The following is an 11,513-nucleotide window of genomic DNA, read 5'->3' on the forward strand; positions in this document are numbered from 1 at the left end:
CCCCTAGGATTCAGGACTAACCCTTCCCTCTGGCCTCTCCTCTCTTTTCCCTCCCCTCCCAAGTCGACATGGCTGATGGGACTCTAAGACCCCCGAGGCAGAAGGAGGGGTTGAGGGGTACTGATGAGGGGGGAAGGGAGGGCAGAGGAAGAGCCTGGGTTGGGACAGAGAGTGATGGCCCTCCGGGTGGTCCGAGTGGAGTGAGGTTAGATTCGGGACAATGTAGGCAAGTGGGTGGTGAAACTCCTCTGCCTGTCCAAGGTTGAGTACGTGGCTCTCGTGGACGTGGGCTCTCATGCTCCAGAGTTCCTCAGGCCCTCCTTTCATTTTCCTGTTTTCCCTTTTTAGCTCCCCGCCCCTTGCTTTGGGCACCATGCCTCTGTCCATCTTCCCTTAGCTGCTTTGTTTCATGACCCCCCAGCCCTTGCTCCCCAGCCAGCCAGATTAAGGTTCAGGATTCCACCACCGTTCCCTGCCCATTTTCCTTCAATAGTAAAGTGTGTCCCCAAGTCCTGGGTCTCAGCTACGGGGCTACAGTTAGTATGGGCACAATGCAGGAGTCATCATTTCCCCCCATTGATTAGCTGTCCACCTGCAAAGTTTCCAGAGGACCAAAGAAGGGCACTGGGAGATTAGCATGCAGCCAGCCTTCTGGGCTCCAAACCGCAAACAGCTGCGTGTTCACGGGCGTAGATCCCACGCACAGTCAGTCCGGAGACCAAGAGAGCATAAGCTGTGCTTCTGCAAACTCACCACCCAAAGATAAGAAGCCTTTTCCAAAGGCTTCCCAACGGCAGCTGGCTTCGGTCACGTTTACCTGGCCCTCCACCCCGTGCACTATCCTGCTCGAGCTTCCCTAGAACTTCTTAAGGAAAAGGTCATCCCCATTTCACATGTGAGGACACAGAGGCTTGGGGACAATAAGTGACTTGCCTAATGTACAGGCTCTTTAATACTCACAGCCCAGTCTCTTGGGTTTGCAAACCCCAGATCCATCCTTTCCCCGGTGCCACCTCTAATGGGTTGCTGTGACTTTAAGCCCAGGTTGCTTAGCAGTGGTCCCATGGGCGTTTGGGGCCTGTGCATTGCAGGAAGTTAGCACAGCCCTGGCCTCTACCCACTGGATGCCACGAGTGTCTCCTCCTCAGTGGCAACACCAAGAGAGAAGTCTCCAGACACTGCCGGTCTCCCTGGGAAAGGAAGGATGTGCGCTAAGGACATCTAGCTTCGAGTGTCACTGAGCTGAGGCAAGGGGCTGTTTTCCATGCACGGGGCAGAGACGCCGCACCAGACCAGCAGTCACGGAATCTGGCAGGGACAGAAGCCTTGGAAAGCCCGTGCTTGGCAATGATGGTGAAGAGCAAGAAGGGCATTTCTGAGCAGAAATCCGGGAGACGTTTACTGGGGGACGGGTTGTACCGGGAAGCTGCTGCAACCCTCCATCTTTCCACGTGTCTGTCAGTCTCTCCACCCTCCTCCAGTTCATCACTGCACCTGCTGGATGTCCGCTTCCCTGGCAGAAGGCCCGGGCAGGGCACTGTATGGGGAGAAGTCACGGATGGATCCTCCCCGTGGTGCTGCTGGAGGGCCTGGGAGCCGCGGTTCCGCCATAGTAGCCGGTGTCGCCTGAGCAAGTCTCTGGTCTCCGTTTCCTGAAACTCAGGGTAATGACACGCTCCTGGCAGGATGATAGTGGGGACACTGATGCATGGGAGAAGTGCTTTCTACGCTACACAAATGTTAGCTGTGACTATGGAGAACGTTGGACAAGCACAAAAATCACTGAATTATTGGACATTAAGAGTTAGAGGATACAATAAAAAAGGAGCAAAGGATCTGAACATGGAAGTCACAGAAGAAAGCAGTGCAAGCAACCAGTAGCCATAAAATGATGCTCAAAGGCACCAGTATTTAAGAAAATGGAAATTAAAATAAAATGCCTCGTGTTACCTGGCAGATAGTACAAGATGCAAAATAGTCACCTTCAACCTCTGAAAGCTGGTGAGGGTGGAGGATAGAGGCACACCCATGCTTCATGGGAGAGCTACGTCACCGCATAGAAATGCACTAGTCACCCCAAGAATTAGGCATATCCCGAACTCACGGCCCCAGATGCATGACTGTGACTTTCCTACAGAAACAAAAATATGTGTGTCCAAAATCACAGAGCACAAAACCACAAGAAAACGGTTGGATAGATACATGGAAGCATATGCAACCACGAACAGGAATTAGATCATATGAATTGGCATGCAGGAATGCCCAGAATGTATCATTAGGTTAAAGGAGGTATGTATATGTATACCATAATTCTATCTAAATACTAGACCATCCCTTTATGTATGTGGCTATATGAAGGAATACGTTAGTGTGGGCATAGAGAGGCATTGGAAAGTGGAAACAAAACAAAAAATTGGTTCTCCAAGGGGGTACAGGGCCGAGGGAGAGTGGTGGAGAGAGAGTGCACCGGCCGCCTTGTCACAGCGTCCTGTGTGAAGGTCATGGTGAAGGTCATGGAGAAGGAACAGAGAAGGGGCGCAGGGGTTCAGAGCAGGAGACATTTTCCTCCAAGAGGAGACGGCTGGGCTGGACTTGAAGGAATGAGCAGATTTAGGATTCACACCCTCGGGGGTGAGGGATCAGGCCTGAACCTTGAAACGAGAACTTCAAACTTGAGGCCCTGACTGAGCCCACACAAGTGCAAGGAACCTGCTGGGGGTTGTCAGACCCAGCTGGCCTGGCCTGAATCCCAGGCCAAAAACTAAAACAAGAATGGTTGCCAAAGGACCAGCCCTGGGAGCTGCAGAGGCAAGGCTGAGGCAAAGCCGTGGTCAGCCCCCGCCCGACGGAGGCCTCATTGCGAGTGGGTTTAAGTGCAGAAGCCCTGGCCAGTCACCTTCCCCACGGAAAGCCTTTCTGGAGGAGTCTCTCCACGGCCCCACTGATGCCAGAGGAGAGAGAAGAAAACCACAAGGCCGGTTGGAAAACCTTCCTACTTTGTCTTTAGTATTAGAGAAATGCAAAGGTGATGAATTAGGCAAATTGGCTGATGTCAAGTTGTATCCATCAGAATGATTCAGGGCCTGGAATGAGTAATAGTAATGGAGAATAGCTATTACTGAGAGCAACCGAGCTAGCATCGTCGGAAAGGACAAAGGACAAGCAGGCAGCCAGCAGGCATGCCATCCCTGAGCCTGCACGGGGCCCGCCCTGTGCTGGGAGCTTTAACAAGGTCCACGAATGTTCTCATCCATTTTTCTGACTTGATCGGATTTCACTCAGGTCAGTGGCATGGACCCCGTGTCACAACAGGGGACACGGAAGCTCGGGGAAGTATCCCAGAGCTGCAAGTAACAGATGCGGCTCTCACTGCGGGACCTGCACATCTTTAGCCGGGAGTCACGTCCCTACACTTGCTGCAGAACCTCCACTAAAAAGAAATGATTGACTTTTCTCTCCGGCAGTAAACAAACAGGAAGTAGGCTGTGCGTGGGGAAGGGGAGGGACAGAAGGGAATCACAGCCCCGGAGACCCTCCCCAGCTGTCAACACTTAGGACGCTTGACCCCTTCTGGCCTTCTTAGCCCATGGTGTCCCACGGCAGCTGATTGGCCCAGGGCAGCCACAAACGATGACCTGGGTCAGATCCACCCCGGAGCAGGAACTTGAACAGGAAACGGGCAGAGAATACCCTTTGCTAGCACAGCCAGGGTGTGTGGTTCTGTGTGTTTACTTCCAGAGCTGCCATGGTGAACAACCACACACTGGTGACTTTCAGACCACACCAGCCCCTCGCTCACAGATCTGGAGTCTCCAGGTCCACCGTCAGAGCATCAGCAGGGCTGTGCTCCCGCGGCAGGCTCCAGCGAGACTCTGTCCAGGCCTCCCTCTCCTGGCCGTGCTGGCCACCCCTGAGGTTCCTTGGCTTGTGACTGCACCACTCCAATTTCTGCCTGCACCTTCCACGGGTGTCTCTGTGTCTTCCCTTACAAGGGTAGCAGTGATTGGATTTAGGGCCCACCCAAATCCAGGGTGACCTCCTTCTAAGATGGCATTTCTGCAGAGATCCTGTTTCCAGATAAGGTCTCATTCACAGGTACAGAGAGTTAGGACTTCAGTCTAACTTTTGGGGGGACACACTTCACCCAACACTCCTGGCCCACACTGTGCGATAGAGAAAGCCCCAGAGCAGCGGCCTCTAAGGCCCCCAGAGCTCCCTTCTGTTTGAAATTTCGCTCTGGGCCAGCGCCGCGGCTCACTAGGCTAATCCTCCGCCTTGCGGCGCCAGCATACCGGGTTCTAGTCCCGATCGGGGCACCGATCCTGTCCCGGTTGCCCCTCTTCCAGGCCAGCTCTCTGCTGTGGCCAGGGAGTGCAGTGGAGGATGGCCCAAGTGCTTGGGCCCTGCACCCCATGGGAGACCAGGATAAGCACCTGGCTCCTGCCATCGGATCAGTGCGGTGCACCGGCCGCAGCGCGCCTACCGCGGCGGCCATTGGAGGGTGAACCAACGGCAAAAGGAAGACCTTTCTCTCTGTCTCTCTCTCACTGTCCACTCTGCCTGTCAAAAAAAAAAAAAGAAAGAAATTTCGCTCTGCTCCAGCCCCAAGGAGGGGCCTAGGGACAGCCTGTGGGTCTCCGTCCAGCACCTCTCTAATCAGCTGAGCGTGGCCTGGAGAGGTCTTTCCTTGCAAGCAAAAGAGCCACAAATAAAGCTGAACTTAATGCTTATTTTTTCCTCCCATAAATCTGCTTCATCTTATCATTGAAACTCTCAAAAACTTGGGATGCCTCTGAGGCTCTTCTCTGTTGAAACTAGAGCACTGGTCCCGTGCGCTGGCCCAGCCCAGTCCCTGTGACCATTGTTTTTGCTGAAACAGCCACCTCCTGTCACTGGGATAAACCAAGAATGCCCAAGACACCCCGAGGAAGCCGGAGTTACAGTCACTGGAGCGTCTAAGAGGACTCCACTTAGACCCCGAAGAAATGAGACCAGCAACCCAGCGTTCTTCAGCAAGTCACCCCAAAGCCACCTGCCGTGGGCTGGCCTGCCTGTGTCGCCACAGTGTGGGAAGGACAGGAGCCAGCTGTCCCTGGCCGGGCCTGCAGCTTCTTTCTCTGCGAAGTCACACGCCACTCAAGTCAAAGGGCCTCGAGTGAGTTGCTGGGGTCGGAGGACAGCTCTGCCCTCGCCTCCCCCGCCCTCCATGCAGATCCGCACAGTCCTTCCCAACCCACTCATCCAGGGCAGAGGCAAGTACCTGAGAGGGTGCCAGGAGGAGTGGGGACGGGGGGTCCGGGCTCTCTAAGATGCTCAGCTCCACAAGTGTAATTACACACACTCCATGTTCAAATGTGTATGATCGTATGGTCAGGGTGCACCTGTTAATACTGGTGGTATGCATGTAAGAGAGAGAGAGAGAATCTTCCAGCTGCTGGTTCACTCTCCAGATGGCCCCATCAACCAGTGCTGGGAGAGAGAGGGAGTGAGGGAGAAAAGGAGAGAGGTGGAGAGGAAGAAAAAGAGAGAGGGAGAGAAGGAGAGAGAGAGGGCGGGTGCTTTCGTGGCTTAGCACCTCATAGGCCTCTCCATCCAGCCCTTCTGGACTTCATGAGGCCTTTGCAGCCGCTGAGCTCCCCAGAGTACCCCCAACACCTTGGAAACAATTTCAGACCCAACGCTTGCCCCAGCTGCTGCTCATTCTGCTTGTGTGAGCTCTGTGCGTCCGTGTACGAGGGGGGATGAGCAAATGATAGAGTGGCCAGGTCTGAGAGGCAGGTGAGAGGCTCCTGCCCTGTCCCTGGACCAGGACTTTCTCAGGGCCCTGTTGACCCTCTCTTGAACCCTCTGTGCCCCCCCCCCCCCCATTAGGAGGTCTAGTCCCAGGCTCAGGCAGTAGCAGCTTCAGAAATCCTAGCCAGCGCTTGAGACACAACACCGCCATCATTGTGCTAGACAGACTGTGACCTTGGTCGCCAGTTTTCAACTGGCCTGAGCCTTGTTTCCTGTGCTTTTGGCTTCTAAGTTTTCCATGCAGCCCTGACTACTACCACAAAACCTTGTAGACTGGGAGCCAGACTCTTTTTTTAAAATTTTTGTTTGTTTATTTGGGAGGCAGAGTGACAGAGAGGGAGGGAGAGACAGAGAAAGGTCTTCCATCCACTGATTCACTCCCCAGATGGCCTCAACAGCTGCCAAAGCCCGGAGCCAGGAGCTTCTTCCGGGTCTCCCACATGAGTGCAGGGGCCCAAGGACTTGGGCCATCTTCCACTGCTTTCCCAGGCCATAGCAGAGAGATGGATGGGAAGTAGAGCAGCCGGGACTCGAACCAGTGCCTATATGGAATGCCAGCATTGCAGGTAGAGGATTTACCTACTGTGCCACAGCACCACCCCCCAGCCTCTTTACGCCATTACTCTTTCTGCCATGGACTGTGCCCCAGTGAAATTCAGATCAAAAGGTTGAGACCCCACCTGGCACCCAGCCCTGGCCAAGCTGCCAATCCCGCTACAGTGACACCGTGGATACCCTATTGTATCCCGAGACCAAACAGATCCACAGCAGGCAGTTGGCATGGAGGTGAGTGCTGCCTCCTGCCATTTCAGCCCTTGTCCTCCAGGGGCCCCAGCACTGAGCCTCTCACTGCTGCTCATCACAAGGGTTCACAGAAGAGGTCAAGCTGCCAGTCCAACGTGTCTGCACCCAGAAAGGCCCTTAAAACCATTCGCTCAACGCAGCATTTTAAAGATGAAAAAGCTGAGGCTCCCCAAGACTAGCCTGGGCAGAGACGTACGATCAGGCACAGAGACAAATCCCTCAGCTGCAAAGCGGACCGTTCTGGTCTGGGCGTGACAGAGGCTGCCTCTTCTCTTAGAAGCCGAGATCCTCATGCATCCCTGCCGGTGCCCCCGTGATGCCCCCGTGGTGCTCGGGCTGGCCCATCCAGCGCCCTGCCTTCGGCTTCACAGTCACAAAAGACTGCAGCCAGCACTCGCCTGGGGCATTCTCCCAGGCACCAGTCTCCGTGTGCAGGCTCACTCCCCAGGATGACTGCCAAGCTCTCCCTCTGCGCTCCACGCCCAGAACACCTAGTGGGCTCAGCTGCCATCCAGCTGGAGAGTGGGATGCTTGCTTGCCTGGGCTCTGAGTGACTCCCCTGGAAGCACTGTCACTTGGCTTGGGTGGGAAGGATTCCCCGCCCCTGCTCTTCACCACGGGACAAGAGGACAGAGGCCCAGCTCTCCTCACTAAGCCCACAGCCCGCTCTCCCTCCAGGCTACCCCTTCACTGTTTTCTGGGTCTCCCGTCTGTACAGGCAGAGGAGGGAGGACGACAGGGAAAGGACTGAGCTCCGCCCCTGCCCGCTCCTGGAAGCCCTGGGCAGGCATCTGGCAGCAAGTGTTTCCATCTTCGGTGCTTTAGCCAACATTTCAAGACGGCAGGAAGTCAGGTCAGCATCCTAGCCACTTACGTCATTGCTCCTGTAGATGAGAGAGCTACGAGATAGCCTACCCAAGTCCCCTCTGTGGCAGAGGCAAGCCCGGGGGTCAGCGAGAGGAAGAACTTGGCTGAGAGCGGCTCAGGGCAGATCTGGCACACAGCCCCCAGAGGCCCTGACCTGGGCCCGGTGCTGCACCCATCTCCGGCTCTTCCGCGAATCCTCCCCTCCGGCCAGTGAATCATCTCCGCAGAGAGCAACCCTGGGCTTACTGAAAGGGCTTCGGGAACAGCCCAGAGCTGTGCTGCCTGGGGGCTGGGGGCAGGGAGTGGCTCGCTGGCTCCAGGGAAGCGAGCAGGACGCTAATGCCAGGCAGGTCAAGAGCCCTGGAGGAGAAATGTGACAGTAATTAAGGAGGAAGCTGGCCCGCTCGTCCTAGGTCACGACCGCTCCCTAGAGTCTCTGTCGAGGTCACTTGAAGCCGGAGATTGTATCCAGCCAGACACTGGAGGCCGCAGCCCAGCAAAGCGTTCGGGACAGCTTTATTTAATTCCCTGTCCATACGGCGAAGCCCTCCCCCGAACGGTTGGGGAGCCACAATTGCATTAGCCGTCTGGAGCGCCCATAAGCTCAATCAAGCCACAATCAAGGATCTTCTGTGATTGTCCATTATCTGCCTCTCAGCCAGAGAGGCACGTTCTTGAGGGAAAGTGATCAGAGAGCAGCGTTCCTGGCACTAATTACAGGCTGGCCTGCATCTGTGTCCCGCCCACGGCTGTCAGGAGCTGTGGCAGACGGCCCCGGGACATCTCACCCGCTCTGTGCACGGGGCCTCGGGAGAGAGTCCGCACAGCCTGGGCGGCGCGTGGCTTCCCAGGCACACGAGGTCTCACCCGTGTGAATGCGGTTGTGTGTTCTACAGTGAAAGCGCCCTGGGGTGCTCGGGCGGGGGCTGCTGCTAGGTCAGCAGATACTGCACGGCGGGAGCCCAGGAACAGCTGGGGATGCGGCACAAACCGCCAGCTGGGCACCTTGTGAGATCCTCGGGGCTGGAGGGGCGGCAGGCGCCCGAGGCACGAGCCGGCCCCTCTGGACAGAAGGCCATTGGCAGGGAGGGGCGCAGAAACTCGCCCGTGCCTGGCTTCAGCCACAAATAGCAGAGTTCTCCCTCGCTCCCCGCAGCGCCAATCAAACCGTGCCGGGCTCCTCGGACCCAACGCTTTCCCACTCTACCGGCTCCCACAGCCTGGGGGCTGTCCGGCCTTCAGTGCTCCAGGTCCACATTTCGGGACCCACCCTGGGCGCTCCGACGGCGTGGCTGCTAGCGTCCACCCATGTGAGACACGGCCTCTGGCTTGGCTGAACCCCATGGCACTCTCTCAGCCTCTCTCCCGGCATTTCTCAGCCTGGGCCTGAGAATTCCTTGGGAACTAGAGCTCTCTCCAGCTTTGCTGTGTTCTTTAAGCAATGTGCAAAATCACGCAAAAGGACAGGAAATAATACGACCGCCACTTGTGTCTCTCCTGCCTGAAACAGTGGTTACTAAATTTTCACCATATTTACTTCACTAAAAAAAAAAAAAATAGAAAACATTATAAGGTTGATGTCGCCGTAGCAGAGCCATTGGGAGAACACCAAGCTAGTGAGTGGCTCCGGGTTCGAGTCCCAGGTCTGTCGCTTACCAGTCAACGCTGGACAAATCACTGAACACTTCCGTGTGTCTGTTTCTGCTGCTGTGTAATTGTGGGCTGCTGTCAGGAAGGCTGGCAGAATTAATGCTTGTGGAGCTCCCAGAACAGTGTCTACCTGGCACAGAGTAGGTGCTCAATAATCGCCGCTTCTACCTTGCTTCCAGCCCTGCACCTGTCTCCCAGTGCTCCTCCCTTCAGCCCCCAAACAAGGCTTCCTTTCATGAACTGGGCAGTCTGCTTTCCGTCCACATATGTATACCTGGGAAAGTATGCAGTAGATTTTTTTTGCATATGCTCTTTAATTTACATGCCTAATGCATTGGTTACTACCCTTAAGTTGCAAGCACAGAAAGTCTAATCTAATGGGCATGAAGTTTGAGGAGGGCTATGAGCTGGCTCCCATGACTGCAAAGTTTAGCAGTAGAGACGATTTTAACATTGATCTGATTTATCAGCTCAACAGCATCATCAAGGACCCTCTGTCTTTTGGCTCCTGGCTCTTCTTTCCAAGGTGCCAGCTTCATCCTGGGGTCGGTTCTTCCTCATGGTTACAAAATAGCTGCCTACAGCTCTAGGATCACTTGCCTTGCAGTCTACGTCCAGGGAGAGAGGGGGTCGTTTAGGAAGTGCTCTGGAAGAGAGAAGAAGCGTCCTCCCCAGGGACCCCAGCAGACCTCCCCTCACTTCTCATGGCCTGACATGGTTCATGTCACCATCCCCAAACAAGACATCTCAGCCAGGGGTTGTATTGGTAGGCACTGGCCTGGGCCATGGCCCCATTGTGAGAGGGGTATAGGCAGCCCCTCCCTGCACAGGTTGCTATGGAGGCCAGAATTCCATCAAGAGAAGGAGGAATGGGACCAGGGAGGTAATGAGATCTACAAAAGGAATCATAGGATCCACACTGAAGCCGGTGTCGTGGCACGGCAAGTTAAGCCACTGCTGACAATGCCAGCACCTCGTATCAGGGTGCCGATGTGAGCCCTGGCTGCTCTGCTTCAGATCCAGCTTCCTGATAATGTGCCTGGGAAAAGAGCAGAAGAGGGACCCAGTCCTTCAGCCCCTGCCACCCATGTGGGAGACCTGGATGGGATTCTGGGTTCCTGACTTCTTCCTGGACCAACCCTGGCCATTGTAGCTATTTGGGGAGTGAGCCAGCATATTGAAGATATCTATTCTCTCTCTCTCTCTCTCTCTCTCTCTCTCTCTCTGCCTATCAAATATAATATGTGTGTGTATATATATTTGAAAAAGATATACATCATTCTGCATCTTGCATTTCTTATTCAACATTCCAACATTCTGAATTGTTTTTGAGATCTGATCATTGGTACATAGAGATTTAGTTTGTTCTTTTTAATTGATGAATGATAATCTGTGGTATGAATAAAGCCACATCCCACATTCATTTGGCCTTTTCCCCATTGTATGAACCCATTTTGTGTTGCTGTAATAAAACGCATAAGGCCGGGGAGCTCTCAGATTACAGAGGTTGATTTGGCTCGTGCTGCTGGAAGCTGGAAGGCCCCACAGTCTGGCACTGGCATCCTGGCCAGGGCTCTGTTGGCTGCCTCACAAAAGGAGAAAGGGAACCAGCTGCAGGAAGAAGGGGCCAAGTGCTTGGGATGGCTTCCCGTTGCAATAACCCACGCTCATGGGAACCAGCTCCCTGCACAAGATCTCCACTCATCCCTTCTGAGTGCAAGGCTGCCTGACCTAACCTCTCCCATGAGACCCTGTCTCTTCAAGGTTCCACCACCTCAACACCACCATCCGACTGGGGACCACGCGTCTAGCACAGGAACCTCTTGGGGAAGACACTCAAACCGTAGCCAAACCGGAGCACCCAGTGGTAGATGGATAATTGTTTCCAATTTGGTTTTTCTCTCAATATTGCAGATGCGGCTGCCATGCCTAACTCTGTCTTCTTAGGGACAGTTCCGGTCATCCCGTCTATCCCCAGCTCCTCCAATGGCCAAGCCCACGGGTGGGCTCCAGCAGCACTTGGAAGAACGAGTGAGTGAGTCGTCTTTTCCTTTTCAGCTATGAGCTTTTTTTATATTTTTAAATTTTATTTATTTATTTATTTATTTATTTTTTGCAGGCAGAGTGGACAGTGAGAGAGAGAGACAGAGAGAAAGGTCTTCCTTTGCCGTTGGTTCACCCTCCAATGGCCGCTGCGGCCGGCGCATCTCGCTGATCCGAAGCCAGGAGCCAGGTGCTTCTCCTGGTCTCCCATGGGGTGCAGGGCCCAAGCACTTGGGCCATCCTCCACTGCCTTCCCGGGCCATAGCAGAGAGCTGGCCTGGAAGAGGGGCAACCAGGACAGGATCGGTGCCCCGACTGGGACTAGAACCCAGAGTGCCGGCGCCGCAAGGCGGAGG

This window comes from Lepus europaeus, chromosome 5, assembly GCF_033115175.1.
Source record: "Lepus europaeus isolate LE1 chromosome 5, mLepTim1.pri, whole genome shotgun sequence".
Taxonomy (NCBI): domain Eukaryota; kingdom Metazoa; phylum Chordata; class Mammalia; order Lagomorpha; family Leporidae; genus Lepus; species Lepus europaeus.